This window comes from Lepus europaeus, chromosome 22 (assembly GCF_033115175.1).
Source record: "Lepus europaeus isolate LE1 chromosome 22, mLepTim1.pri, whole genome shotgun sequence".
Lineage (NCBI taxonomy): Eukaryota > Metazoa > Chordata > Mammalia > Lagomorpha > Leporidae > Lepus > Lepus europaeus.
In genome coordinates this window covers 24,449,873-24,463,400 of record NC_084848.1, presented here as the reverse complement: position 1 = coordinate 24,463,400, position 13,528 = coordinate 24,449,873, and the positions used below count along the sequence as shown (strand labels likewise).

Here is a 13,528-nt window from a genome sequence, read left to right as displayed (position 1 = left end):
AATTATTTCCCACATCTGCCTAAGCAAAAAATAAAGCCCAGGGAGAGCAAGTCCCATATTCAGGTTGCTCGGCTGAGGCTCAGATCCAGGCAGTACTCTTGTTGGGTTTGTCTGGCTTGTCTTTGTACCCACCAACCTCCATCCTAGAAGAGGGTGATAAAGTGTGGGACCCCAGGGGCCTTATTCCTCAGCTAGCCCAGCCCTCAGTAGTAGAGGAGAGACGGAAAAGAAAGAGAGATCAAGTGACCTAGCCAAGGTTGCACAGCAGGGTGATAGCTGGAGCAAGGGCAAGAACCTGCAACAAGGCCGGCACCGCGGCTCACTAGGCTAATCCTCCGCCTGCGGTGCCGGCACACCAGGTTCTAGTCCCGATTGGGGCGCTAGATTCTGTCCCGGTTGCTCCTCTTCCAATCCAGCTCTCTGCTGTGGTCCGGGAGGGCAGTGGAGGATGGCCAGGTCCTTGGGCCCTGCATGGGAGACCAGGAGGAAGCACCTGGCTCCTGGCTTCAGATCGGTACAGCGTGCTGGCCGTAGCGGCCATTTGGGGGTTAAACCAATGGAAGGAAGACCGTTCTCTAGAACTCTCTCTCTCTCTCTAACTCTGCCTGTCAAAAGAAAAAAAAAAAAAAAAAAAGAACCTGCATCAAATAGGGTCAAAAGGCTTCCTGACTCATGAAAGAATAAAAAAAATAATAAGCGGGTGAATGAAAGTGGAAATGGAAAGACCCTGCTTAATGGTTCTCCTTGGGTTTCCTGGGGTCCCTGGGTCACAAGCACCAGGAGTTGGGAGTGGGGGTGGGGAGCAGGTGCAGGCAGGGTGCACCAGGCCGGCAGGGGTGCAAGGGAAGATCACTGTGCAGCTGGTTGTGGGGGAATGAAAGCACAGCTACTCCCCGACCCCCGGACTTCTCATCACAGTGCTTCCAACTCTAACAATATCTTATCATCCACCAACTGTTGGGAGGGAGTCACTGGAGAGATTCTTCAGCAGAGGCCCCTGTCCCATTAGCTATAGTACTGCAAATGCTGGATAATGTCCATTAGATAAATGTCCCTATGTGTGTGTCTGGGAGAGGCAGGCTGTTTGCTTCTGGGCCCCGCTTTGCACATGATCTTTGGGGATGCAAAGACGGGTGTGTGCCCCCAGGGTCGACACCCGCCATGTCTAGCAGCGGAATCGAATCAGGTCTTTGATGGAGCTGGAGACCCCGCCTCTGCAAGGTGTGTTGCCCACCACAAACTGAAAATGAGATCGCCCCCTCCCTGGGGCTCCCGTGTGGAGCTGTGGCCAGTGTGTCGATCTTTCTCCTGCTGAGGTAGAAGAGGCCAGAACTGGGGAGCAGCCACTGGGCTGGTGCCAGGCGCTGGTCCTTGGGCGGGGCAGCGCGCTGCCTTTGTGGGCTTGTGTGTCTTTGCTTGCTTCTGGCCGGCTGGACTGGGTGGGCTTGGAAGGGGACACGCCTCGGAGGAGAGTCTGCGGAGAGGGGCGGGTGGGCGAGGCGGCTGTCAGTCCAGCGCATCCTGGGGTGCTGGAACAGCCTGCTGCGAAGGACCTGCAAGCCCGTGTGCGTTGGCGATGGTAATTTGCAGATGGTTCCTGGCGGTGCCAGGGTCTCCGAGGCGGAGCCTGGATCTTTGCAGAGGCTGATCCAGCCTGGGTTCCCCCGCGGTCTGAACAGCCTTGGGGCGGGGCCGAGCTTGGCTCCGGCTGGGGAGGAGCCGGAGCGCCGCTCCCGCGGTGATGCGGAGGGGAATTTGCCGACAGTCCCTGGGCGACGGGGCCGGCTGTGCCAGGCCGGCGCGGAGGAGGGGACCGGCGGACCATCTCCTCCCAGGTAGGGCGCGTGGGGCCCGGCAGCGAGCTCGGCCGCCGGAGATGTACCCCAGTGAGCGCGCAGGGCCCGGGCCCAGAGGTGATGGGGCCAGGAGAGAGGGGGCGCGGAAGCCGGCTCCAGGGCGGGGGCGGGGAGGCGCCGATCGCTCCCAGGCTCCCCGGGACCTCGGACCTGGAAGGATGGGGGTGGGGGAGACTGCGCCACATTACCTGGCCCCGCGGAGGTGGCCTGGGCCGCCCGCGGGAGGACCGTGGCTGGGTAGACCCGTCCTCACTGGGTGGGGGGAGGAGACGGCCGGGAGGCTTGCCCGGGGGGTCCCCGGCCTCCAGCCTGACAGCAGGTGGGAGTGTCTTCTCTGGATAAACCGTCCCCCCCAACACACAGCCGGGATTCCCCGGGGCTGTGCCGCCCACGCACTCGGCCGGGGTGGTTGGGGGGCCGCCCCCTGCGCCGTTATGGGCTATGCCCACGTCACTGCCGCGCTGCTGCCGGGTGGGGGGTCCTGTCCGGTCCAGCACTGGATGCTACCTTTCGCCCGACCCGTGCGTTCCGAAAGAAAGGGTCTCGCCGCCACCCTTGCCTTGTCCTGGAGAGAGAAACTTTGGATTGGGATGAAGGCCCTGGGGAGCCAGGCCCAGGGCTGCTGGCGCGCCACCGAAGTCACTTAGGCGCTGCCTCCAGGCACCGCGTGCTCCCCTGCTCTCTGGGGGGCCGAGGCCTCTGGCTCTCTAGACCCCAGGGCCGTCGGGGTGGACCCCACCCCCAGTCCAGGGGCCCCTTTCTTCCTCCCAGGGGACGGAGGAGTCAAGACTTCTGCCAGAGGTTCTGGGTGGCAGGGTGTGAACAGCCCTGGAGTCAGAAGTGTCTGTGGCCAGGAGAAAATCGCTCAGGAAAACCGCTGGGGGCAGAAGGGGGCATGGAGTCTGTGCTGCCCCTCTTCCTGCAGGGCAAGAATGAGAGTGGGAGTCAGGGGGAGGCCGGGGTGGGGGGCAGCCTGGGAGGGGGACAGGAGACAGACTGGCTGTTCTCACGCCCTGAGGTTCCAGGAAGGCAGGTTCAGGAGCCGGATCGGGGAGTCTGCCTTCCCTTCCATCTTGTACCTCTGTGAGCGCCTTACCCCTGCGCTCCCGGATCCTGTGCCCAGGAGCGATGCAGGGGTCTGGTGTCCTCAGAGGCGCACTTCTCCAGTCACCCGGTCCCCTTCCCCCTGAGGCTAAGGCCCTGCTCTGTGGGGAAATCAAGCAGGGAGCCGCTATGGCCACCGTGCAGACGGGGAAACTGAGGCACTGCGGGGCTGCGGATTGCTCCAGGCCTCTTACCTCCACGTGGCTCTTCCTCTCCTCACTTTTCTAAATTTTATTTATTTGGAAGGTAGGGAGACTCATACAGGGAGATCTCCCATTTGCTGGTTCATTCCCCATGTGCCCATGACAGCTGGGGTTGGGCCAGGTCAAAGCCAGGAGCCTGGAATACAACCTAGGTCTCCCAAGTGGGTACCAGGGACGCAGTTACTCAAGCCATCATCAGCTGCCTCCCGGGTGCATATCAGCAGGAAGCTAGGGAGGCAGAGTTGCCGCGAACCTGTACAAGCCAGAGAGCAGAGGTCCCCTTGTGCCAGCAGCCGTGGGCGCAGCGGGGCAGCGGGGATCATGGTAGAGGTGCTCCCGTTATCACAGCCCGGGAGGCTGTGGCCAGCCTGCGACCCCAGTGGAAAGCAGCCACCATGTGCCTGCTTTTCAGACACACCCCTGAGCACAGCGCCCCCGAACCTGGCTGTGTGATGGCCACCAGGAAGAGCTGTACTGACAGGTAGGGGAAGAGATGGGGCTGTCTTGCAAACCAGACGGAGCCGGCTGCTTGTGAGGTGACAGCACAGGGAAGAGCGCACCCCCACACTGGAGGGAGATTGTGTTTGTGGCTCCTCGGCTGGAGCCGGAATCAAGAGCCCCTGTGGGCTGGCATTCTGCTGTCAGTTTCCCTACCTGACAGCCGTGCATGGGCACGCCTTCTCCACGTGGCTGGGAGAACTCTGGAAACTTAGTGTTACTCCTGGAGACTGGTCTAGACGGGAGCCGCGTGTCTCCTGTCTTGGTGGGACAATGGGCTTGTTGCCACAATGGATTATGTCCTTCGTGTGGCCAGGCTAAAGCTAGGCTGGGAAGGCAGGCTGGCCCTCCCCCAAACTCTTCCAAGCTGTGTGTTGGCCCTGGGGGCCGTCCCTTCTCCCCAGCTTCCTGTGCTCTGGGACATATTTAGCAGGGCCTCTACCCCATGGCATGCAGGTGACCCTCCCGTCGGCCTGCATCCTTCCCACAAGCCTTCACATGCCGTGACCTCTCTGCTCTGGTTCTTCCTGGGCAGCAGCTGGTGGAAGAACCATCAGGCTAATGGGCCTAAAGTGCTGGGAGCTCTTTGCACACAATGTCCAGGGTGCAGGAATCCACAGGGCATTCGGGCCCCGGGCAGCCTGGCACTGGAAAGGGCCATAATGGAAGCGCTTAGGGGAAGTGCTGGGCTTTGAGTGGCGACAGCAGCTCTTACTGCCCTGTCTTGCTGAGTGGGGGCCCTGGGTTTGCAGCTCACACCTCACACACCAGCATGGGTGGTATCAGTGGGATCCCACGTGCTTTTCCAGGACTTGGCTGGCTCTGCACCTGCGAGGTAGGGTTGGAGGCAGGGCTGAGGTGAGGTGTGAGCCACTCAGGAAGTGTGACGTGTCCTGGTGCTGGGTCTGTCTTCATTGCTCAGAGCCCACTGAGGGTGGCCGTGAAGACGAGCACCCTACGGAAGCCAGAGCTCCACATCCTGGGTTTCTAGGGCAGGATTTGCATCTAAGCTGCCATGCTTCCACTCCCGGTCCTGGGACTGAGACAGGTACAGGGGGACAGGGCAAGAGGGGACGGGTGCACCCCAGTCACCTCCTGGTCATTAGTCTTGTCCCCAGAATGCAAAGTGCAACATGAATCTACTTAGAAAACCGAGACCAGGACGCCAGTGTCCTGAGCTCCCCTCACCACCTTCCCTACTCTTCCACTCTGCTGTTTGACACGAGCACCCCCAGGGTGAGACTGGCAGGGCTGGGCTGGGGGTGGACGCGGGGCCCACAGCCTCGTGCCTGCCGGCCTTTGCCCCTGCCAAGTTAGGGCCTTCGGTGCCCTCGGAGCATCAGAGGCAGAGAGGCCAGGCCAGCCTCCAGCCAGAAGCCAAGCTGTCCCCTCGCCAACCCTGAGTGTCCTTGCCACAGGAGGTAGCCCTGGGGACAGGAGGCTTCTCTTCAATCTATTTGCATCTTCTCAGAATTGTGCCCAGCCAGAGGGACTGTGGTTTCAGGCCATGGGATCCTGGGAAAAGAACAGGAGACTCTAAGGTCTCTGGGCTTATCAGGGAGCAGGAAGGACCTGCGGCCAATTGCCCGAGGAGGAGCTGCTGGCCGAGTTTTGGTTTTGAGGCCTCATCACCCCAGGGCATTTGAGTGGCCGTGGCTTGGCCGAAGGCTGGAGCCCTTGTCCACAAGTGGACCATCCCGCAGGGCCCTGGAAGAAATGAGCTTTGATGGTGGCGTGCACACATGGAGGGCCCATCACATGCAGGCCCACTGCCCAGAGCAGGGGGCATTTGGGAGCTGGGTTCCCACTGTTGCCATTACCTGCTTGGGTCACTTCTGAGGGTCTTCCATTGGCAGTATGGTGAAAAAGCCCCATGCCATGGGGCCGCTGGGAGGATGAGTGGGGGAGCGGGGAGGTACCAGGTGCACTGCTTGGCAGCCGTGAGCCCTCTTTCCGCTTGCTCGCCTCTCCACCTGCCGAGCAGCCGGTTGCCCAGGGATGCCTGAGACGGCTTTGGCGGCACCGCACTTATCTGGAAATGGCCATGTTTAGGACTGAGCTCTGCCCTTCCAAAGCTTCGGATCCTTGAAGACCTGGCAAGGAAGGGGACATTTCAGAACCAAAGGGGGTGTAGTTGGACTGGGGGACTGGCCTCCAGGACAATCCATGTGCTGTGGCGTTCCTGGCGTTCCCAGGCCGGGGTGCAGGAGGGGATCCCCTGGGCCAAGGCCTCCTGCACCCCAGGCAACGAAGGCACCAGCAAGCCACAGCCTGAACCCAGAGCCTGGCTGGGGACCCTAGTGTCACTCCCACTGCCTCATGTGCCTTGTCACTACATTTGAATCTTTGCTTTGCCTGGGAAGGAGACACGGAGGGTGTGAGCCCCACTGGGTGGGGGGGCAGGCTGAGGCTCTGAGAGGTTGGGATGGAGGGACAGAGTGCGTGATGCCCCTGGCTGACCTGCTTCCCTCGGGCGTCTGGGAGCTGTCCCCAGCGCAGCTGGCACCTCCCAAGCTCACCTCTGCTGCTGGTTTTGCTGAAGTCACTCAAGACCAAGGAGTTGGAAGTGAAGGTCGTGCATGTCTCTCCTTCCCCTCTGCCCGGCAGGGCGCCCAGTGCTGAAGAACAGCTCCTGTCACGACACCAGGGACCCAGAGGACAGGATTCCCATGGCACCCCCACTGGGAGGGGCCCCAAGGGGTTCAGCTGGGGCAGGGGAAGGGACTGCCCTACCCACCTTCTCCTCCCGTCCCCGTCCTTGTCCTCATCTCCATGCTCATCTCCTCGTCCTTTCAGCGCCACCTCCACCATGAAGCCCTTTGGGTCTCAGCCAGAAGAGGTCTCAAAAGTCTTAAATGCACTTAGCACGTGGAATCCGTCGCTTCTGCTAGACAGTGAGCTCATCCTGTGACTTATCCAGGGTTCGCTGAGTGCCAGTCACACACACACGGCCTCCCGTAACTCACGGGGGAGAGGGCAGGGAGGCAAGGAAACGGATAGCGCCAGCAGCTGAGAATAATAATTCTATCATCATAATAATGTGCCATTGGAAAGGCAGTGCACAGCGCCAGAGGCACCCTGACCGGAGCTGGGAAAGCGGAAGCTGCATCACTCTGCGCCTGGCAGGGTCACAGGTTCACCTCTAGTGCTGTCTGTCTAGGGAGATTACACCTGTGGGTGAAGAGTCACGTGCAAGCAGATCTAGGGCAGCCTGGCTGGCGGCTGTGTGCGAGAGAGGTCTCGGCCTCCATCTCTCTGCTATCTGCGATGATGGAGCGAATGACCGCAATTGCGATGTTCTGCCGCCCTTAAAGCACCCATCACAGGGGACATTTATTTTATATACATTATACCTCGATGAAGTGTTCCATTCACACACACACACTCTGTATTAATACGAATAAATCTCAAAAGCAGTGTGGCAAAAAAAAAAGGGGAATTTCAAAACAATGCCGTTAGTGATCATTTAATTTTAATAAAAGGAAGGCAAGGCAAGGCCAGGCAAGTTCATGAATGGGGAGGCATCTGGGGCTGGAAGGGAGAAGGAGGGACTTTTATTTTTTGTAAATAGACTAAATGCCTCATTCCTTTTTTTTTTTTTTTTAAGATTTGTTTATTATTTGAAAGGCAGGGTTACAGAGAGGCGGAGGGGGGAGAGAGAGAGAGTGGGGGGAGAGAGAGAAAGAGGGAGAGAGAGGGAGAGAGAGAGAGAGAGAGAGAGAGAGAGAGAGAGAGAGAAAGAAAGAAAGAAAGAAAGAAAGAAAGAGAGAAAGAAAGAAAGAAAGAAAAAGAAAGATAGGTAGATCTTCTGTCTGCTGGTTCACTCCCCAGTTGGCTGCAATGGCCAGAGTTGTGCTGATCTGAAGCCAGGAGCCAGGAGCTTCTTCTGGGTCTCCCATGTGGGTGCAGGGGCCCAAGCACCTGGGCCATCCCCCACTGCTTTCCCAGGCCATAGCAGAGAGCTGGATCAGTAGTGGAGCAGCCGGGACTCAAACTGGCGCCGATATGGGATGCCGGCCCTGCAGGCACAGCTTTGATTGCTATGTCACAGCGCTGGCCTCAGGACTTTTAATTTGGCAGAGATAATTTACTTAAAAGGATCTGAAACAAAAGTGGCAGGATGCTAACATGTCTTTGTTCAGTTGGCTTTATGCTGGTCACCGTTTTTGTGTCCAGTTTTCAAAATTCAAAGCAGTAATCAGATGTGGGAGGAGAGGCACCGACGTCTCCCTGGGGTCTTGGGGAAGGGTACAGGAGGAGGGGACAGCAGGGTTGATGTGGGGTGGGGAGCCAGGAGAGGGGGACTGGAGTGTCCTGGCCAGGGCACCTGTGGCAGGCTGTTTGCGCTTCTGAAATGCTTGCTGGTGACTTGCATTTGTCAAGCCACCCTCTCTCGCCACCTTCTGATTTAGCACCTCTGTTCCCAGGCTATGTAGACAGGAAGTAGCATCCTGGGGGAACCATGTGTAATTTGATTTTTTTTTTTTTTAAGTCTAGCTGATATACTGAAGGTCGAGGGAAGAAGCAGGCCAGTATGTACAATTGGACATTAAAAGTGGCAAGTAGCCACTGACTCAGAGGAAACCGAATTCTTACGGCACGCTGTCTCCGGCCGTACGCAAATTCAGGTGAAAGCCAGCAGCAATGACAGTTTCCCAGGAAAATTAAATCATCAGTTTGATGCCAGGAGAATTGGAAAACCCAAACAGACCAAGATGGAACCGAACTTTTATAAGATTCTCCTCCCAAAATACCCCAGGTTTAGTCTAATTTCTTCCCAATGGCCATTGCAGCCATTTGGGAAGTGAACCAGCAGACGGAAGACTCCTGTCTCTCCCTCTCTCTGTCTGTAACTCTACCTCTAAATTTTTTTAAAGATTTATTTATTTATTATTTGAAAGGCAGACCTACAGAGAGGTAGAGGCAGAGAGAGAGAGGAGTCTTCTATCTGTTGGTTCATTCCCCAGAGAACAGCTACTTCCAGTGTTATCTAAACTGTACCAACTATCCCAGGTCACAGAGAAGCAAAGATGCCAGTTTATCCTTTGAAACCAGCACAGCACTGACATCACAGCTTGATGATAGCAAGAAACTTAAAAATCTCATGTATAAATATCGGTGCAAAATTCATAAATTAAATAACAATAGGTAAAATCATGCAGAATTATACTAAAAATAAATATACCACAAGAAAGTTTGGCTATGAAACACAGATTGGATATATTTTTTAAAGGATTTATTTATTTATTTGAAAAGCAGCTATAGAGAGAAAGGAAGAGACAGAGAGAGGACTTCTATCCCCTGGTTCTTTTTTTTTTTGACAGGCAGAGTGGACAGTGAGAGAGAGAGACAGAGAGAAAGGTCTTCCTTTGCCGTTGGTTCACCCTCCAATGGCCGCCGTGGCTGGCGCGCTGCGGCTGGTGCACCACACTGATCCGATGGCAGGAGCCAGGTGCTTCTCCTGGTCTCCCATGGGGTGCAGGGCCCAAGCACTTGGGCCATCCTCCACTGCACTCCCGGGCCACAGCAGAGAGCTGGCCTGGAAGAGGAGCAACCAGGACAGAATCCGGTGCCCCGACTGGGACTAGCGTCGCAAGGCGGAGGATTAGCCTAGTGAGCTGCGGCGCCGGCCTATCCCCTGGTTCTAAATGGCTGCAATAGCCAGGGCTGGGCCAGACCGAAGCTAGGAATCAGGAGCTTCACCCGGATCTCCCACATGGGTGCAGGGGCCCAAGGACTTGGCCATATTCTACTGCTTTCCCAGGTGTATTATCAGGGAGCTGGATCAGAAGTGTAGCAGCCAGGACATGAACTGGTGCCCATGTTGGGTAGCAGCCCCAAGATTGGATATTTTTAAAACTGTTAATACAATTGAATAAACTAATAGTTCAGGCGAGACAAAAAAAAAGCTTCTTAAATACTGAAATTAAATTTAAAAAATGCTGACATAAAATAGATTAAATTTAAAAAGACCTTGATTTTAACTCTTATTTAGTAGGAAGAATGGACTTTGCTTAACATGATTGTGTGTGTGTGTGTATACAGAGAAAAAAAGACATGGAAATAATTATTATTATTACCTTGAATCTTCAACATTGCTCTATAAGTACAAGCCAACATAAATTTTGAAAATAGAAATTGTGGCCAGCGCGGCTCACTAGGCTAATCCTCCGCCTTGCGGCGCCGGCACACCGGGTTCTAGACCCGGTCGGGGCCCTGGATTCTGTCCTGGTTGCTCCTCTTCCAGGCCAGCTCTCTGCTATGGCCCGGGAGTGCAGTGGAGGATGGCCCAAGTGCCTGGGCCCTGCACCTACATGGGAGACCAGAAAAAGCACCTGGCTCCTGGCTTCGGATCAGCACGGTGCGCTGGCCACAGTGCGCCGGCCGTGGTGGCCACTGGGGGGTGAACCAATGGCAAAAAGGAAGACCTTTCTCTCTGTCTCTCTGTCTCTCACTATCCACTCTGCCTGTCAAAAAAAAAAAAAAAAAAAAAAAAAAAAAAAAAAAGAAAGAAAGAAAGAAAAAGAAAATAGAAATTGTAAAAGAAATTTATCAAAAGATTGACCACCTGGGGAAAAAAAAAGAACAAGTTGGTCAACTGAAAAAATTATTAGAATCATGAAAGAGAGTCTGGGGCTTTGGCGTAGTGGCCAAAGCCTCTGCCTCTGCTCCAGCATTCCATATGGGTGCCGGTTCGAGTCCCATCTGCTCCACTTCCAATCCAGCTCTCTGTTCATGGCCTGGGAGGGCAGCAGAGGATAGCCCAAGTGCTTGGGTCCCACACCCGCCAGGGAGACCTGGGAGAAGCTCCTGGCTTCCGGCTTCAACCTGGACAGCCCTGGCCATTGCAGCCATTGGGAAGTGAAACCCCAGATAGAAGACCTTTCTGTCTCTCCCTCTCTCTGACTCTAAATTAATAAATAAATCTTTACTTAAAAAAATCTTGAAAGAATACACTGTTAGTTCCCTGGCACTTGGACAGGACCTGACACAAAGTGGTAGGTATTGTTGAATGATGGAACTGACTCACAGATCAGTGGAACAAAGCACACTTAACATGCAGTGACAGTAATAGGAATCTCCAATGTTCAGTCGTTCCTACTTGTGTTCCTGACCTCACCTGTTCTTTACCTGTCTTTACCCGGATGCGATCCATCCTGGAGGATGTTCCACATGAGCTTGAGAAGAATGTGTGTCCTGCTGTTGGGTGAAGTGTTCTGCATATCTATATATTAGATCCAGTTGGTCTACAGTGTTGTTCAAGTCCTTTGTTTCCCTATTTCTTTATTTAAAGACTCTATTGAAAGTCAGGGTTACAGAGAGAGAGAGAGAGAGAGACAGAACTCTTTCATCATTGCTTTACTCTGCAGAGCTACAATGGCCAGCGCTGGGCCAGGCTGAAGCCAGGAGCCAGGAGCTTCATCCAGGTCTCTCACATGGGTGGCAGGGGTCCAAACACTTGGGCCATCTTTCACTGCTTTTCCCGGGCTATTAGCAGGGAGCTGGGTGGGAAGTGGAGCAGCCGGAATATGAATTGGCACCTATATGAGGGGAAGCTTTACTGTTACACCTCAACACCAGCCCCTTTGTTTCCTTATTGACCTTTTTTTTTTTTAATGGTTCCATTCATTACTGAACGTGAGGTATTGAAATCTCCTACTGCTATTGTGTTGCTATTTCCCCCTTCAATTCCATGTTTCCTTTTATATAGTTGGGTGCTCTGTTAGGTGCATCTATAGTTATAATTGTTTTTTTAAGATTTATTTTTATTTATTTGAAAGGCAGAGTTACACAGAGAGAGGAGAGGCACAGAGAGAGAGAGAGAGAGAGAGAGAGAGAGAGAGGTCTTCTATCTGCTGGTTCGCTCCCCAGTTGGCTGCAATGGCTGGAGCTGTGCCATTCCGAAGCCAGGAGCCAGGAGCTTCCTCCGGTCTCCCACGTGGGTGCAGGGGCCCAAGGACATGGGCCATCTTCTCCTGCTTTCCCAGGCCATAGCAGAGAGCTGGATCAGTAGTGGAGCAGCCGGGAGTAGAACTGGTGCCCATAAGGGATGCTTGCACTGTAGGCAGCGGCTTTACCTGTTACGCCACAGCACCAGCCCCTATAGTTATAATTGTTACATCCTCCTGAGGAGTTAACTCTTTATCGTTATAGAATGTCTCTCTTTGTCTCTTGTGGCAGATGTTGGCTTATTTTTATGACTGTGGCCACCCCTGGCCGTACTCGTTCACCATCATCTGCTTTGTGCTGTGGTAACAATATCTGAGAGGAGTTCAGTGATAAAGAACAGGCATTACTTGACTCACAGTTGGGGAGACTGGACCGTCCGAGATCAAGGGGCTGGCGTCTGGGGAGGGCTTTTTGCTGCAAGATGACATGATGGAAAGCATCATACGGCAGAGGACATGCTCCAGAGAGCAAAGGAGGCCAAACTGTTGTAGCATTCACTCCTGTGACAGCAGCGTTAACCCATTAATGGGAGGATCCTCATTATCTAATCACTTCTTTTTAAAAAACATTTTATTTATTTATTTGAAAAATAGAGTTACAGACACAGAGAGGGAGAAATAGAGAGAAAGGTCGTCCATCCGCTGGTTCACTCCCCAAATGGCCATCATGGCTGGAGCGGAGCCAATCCCAAGTCAGGAGCCAGGAGCTTCTTCTGGGTCTCCCACAGAAGATTCTTAAACGTCCCATCTCTCAGCGCTGTTGCATGGGGATTAAGTTCCAGCACATGAGTTTTGGGGACAGAGTCTGGTAGTTACTGTGTGCAGGAGGCGTCTGAATGCACCCTTTCACTTCCAGCTCGGCGTGTCTGTGTGTAAGGTGAGCCTCTGGAGAGCGGCGTGCAGTCGCACCTCTCTACGCTTTGACAAGAATGTAAGAACTCATTTCATTCCTTTGAGAACCTTATGCAGATAGTGCTATGGTTATCTGCATTGTTAGACAAGGAAACTGAGGCACGGAAAGGGTAGGTCACTTATCTTTGATCCAGTAGAGCTGGGATTTGAGCCAGGGTCTTGAGTTTATTGTACCCATCCTATTACACGGTTAAACTGGGATTTTAGATCTAGGAGGAAGGTGGGGACGGACAGAAAATGGACGATTCCAGCGTGACCTCAGGACGACTGTCTGGCTAGCCTTTTGAGGGAGGCTATGGAACTGGGCCCTGCTGTTGTCCTTAACACCACAGGAAGTCCTAGATGCGGCAAAGACTGGACGAAAACCCTAACCGGACTGGTGGGAAATATGGACAAATATTTGTATGACCCTCAGGAGCGAAAGCTTTTAGACAAATCTGAAACCCAGAAGTTGCATGTTGTTCTGCCTTTCAAGTAAATTAATAATAAAATTTTTTTAGATTTATTTGTTTATTTGAAAGACAGAGATGCAGAGAGAGAGAGAGAGAGAGAGAGAGAGAGGAGAGGTCTTCCACCCACTGATACATTCCCTAAATGCCTGCAACAACTGGGGCTGGGCTAAGCCAAAGCCAGGGGCTGGGAGCTTCCTCCAGGCCTCCCATGTAGGTGCAGGGGCCCAAGCTCTGGGGGCATCTTCCACTGCTTTCCTAGCTGCATTAGCAGGGAGCTGGAACATAAGTGGAGCAGCTGGGACTCCAACCGGTGCCCATACAAGATGCCGGCACTGCAGGCAGAGGCCTTTTAAGCCACAGCGCTGGCCCCAGTAATAAAATTTTTTAAAAAGATTTATTGTAAGGGTCAGTGCTGTGTCATAGTGAGTAAAGCCACTGCCTTCAGTGCTGGCATCCCATATGGGCACCATTTGAGTTCTGGCTGCTCCACTTCCAATCCAGCTCTCTGCTATGGCCAGGGAAAGCAGTAGAAGATGGCCAAGTGCTTGGGCCTC

At 54.2% G+C, this 13,528-nt stretch overlaps 1 protein-coding gene across 2 annotated transcripts in view; it reads left to right on the top strand.

Annotated features, from left to right (window-relative positions):
* The first annotated feature begins 1,748 nt into the window (after window positions 1-1,748).
* The window catches only part of TMEM63C (transmembrane protein 63C), a 69,075-nt gene continuing 57,295 nt past the window's right edge, over window positions 1,749-13,528 (top strand). For both annotated transcript variants that reach the window (XM_062181244.1, XM_062181243.1), the window contains exon 1: window positions 1,749-1,835. The gene's annotated coding sequence lies outside the window, so the exon portion shown is untranslated. The remainder of the gene's footprint in view (window positions 1,836-13,528) is intronic.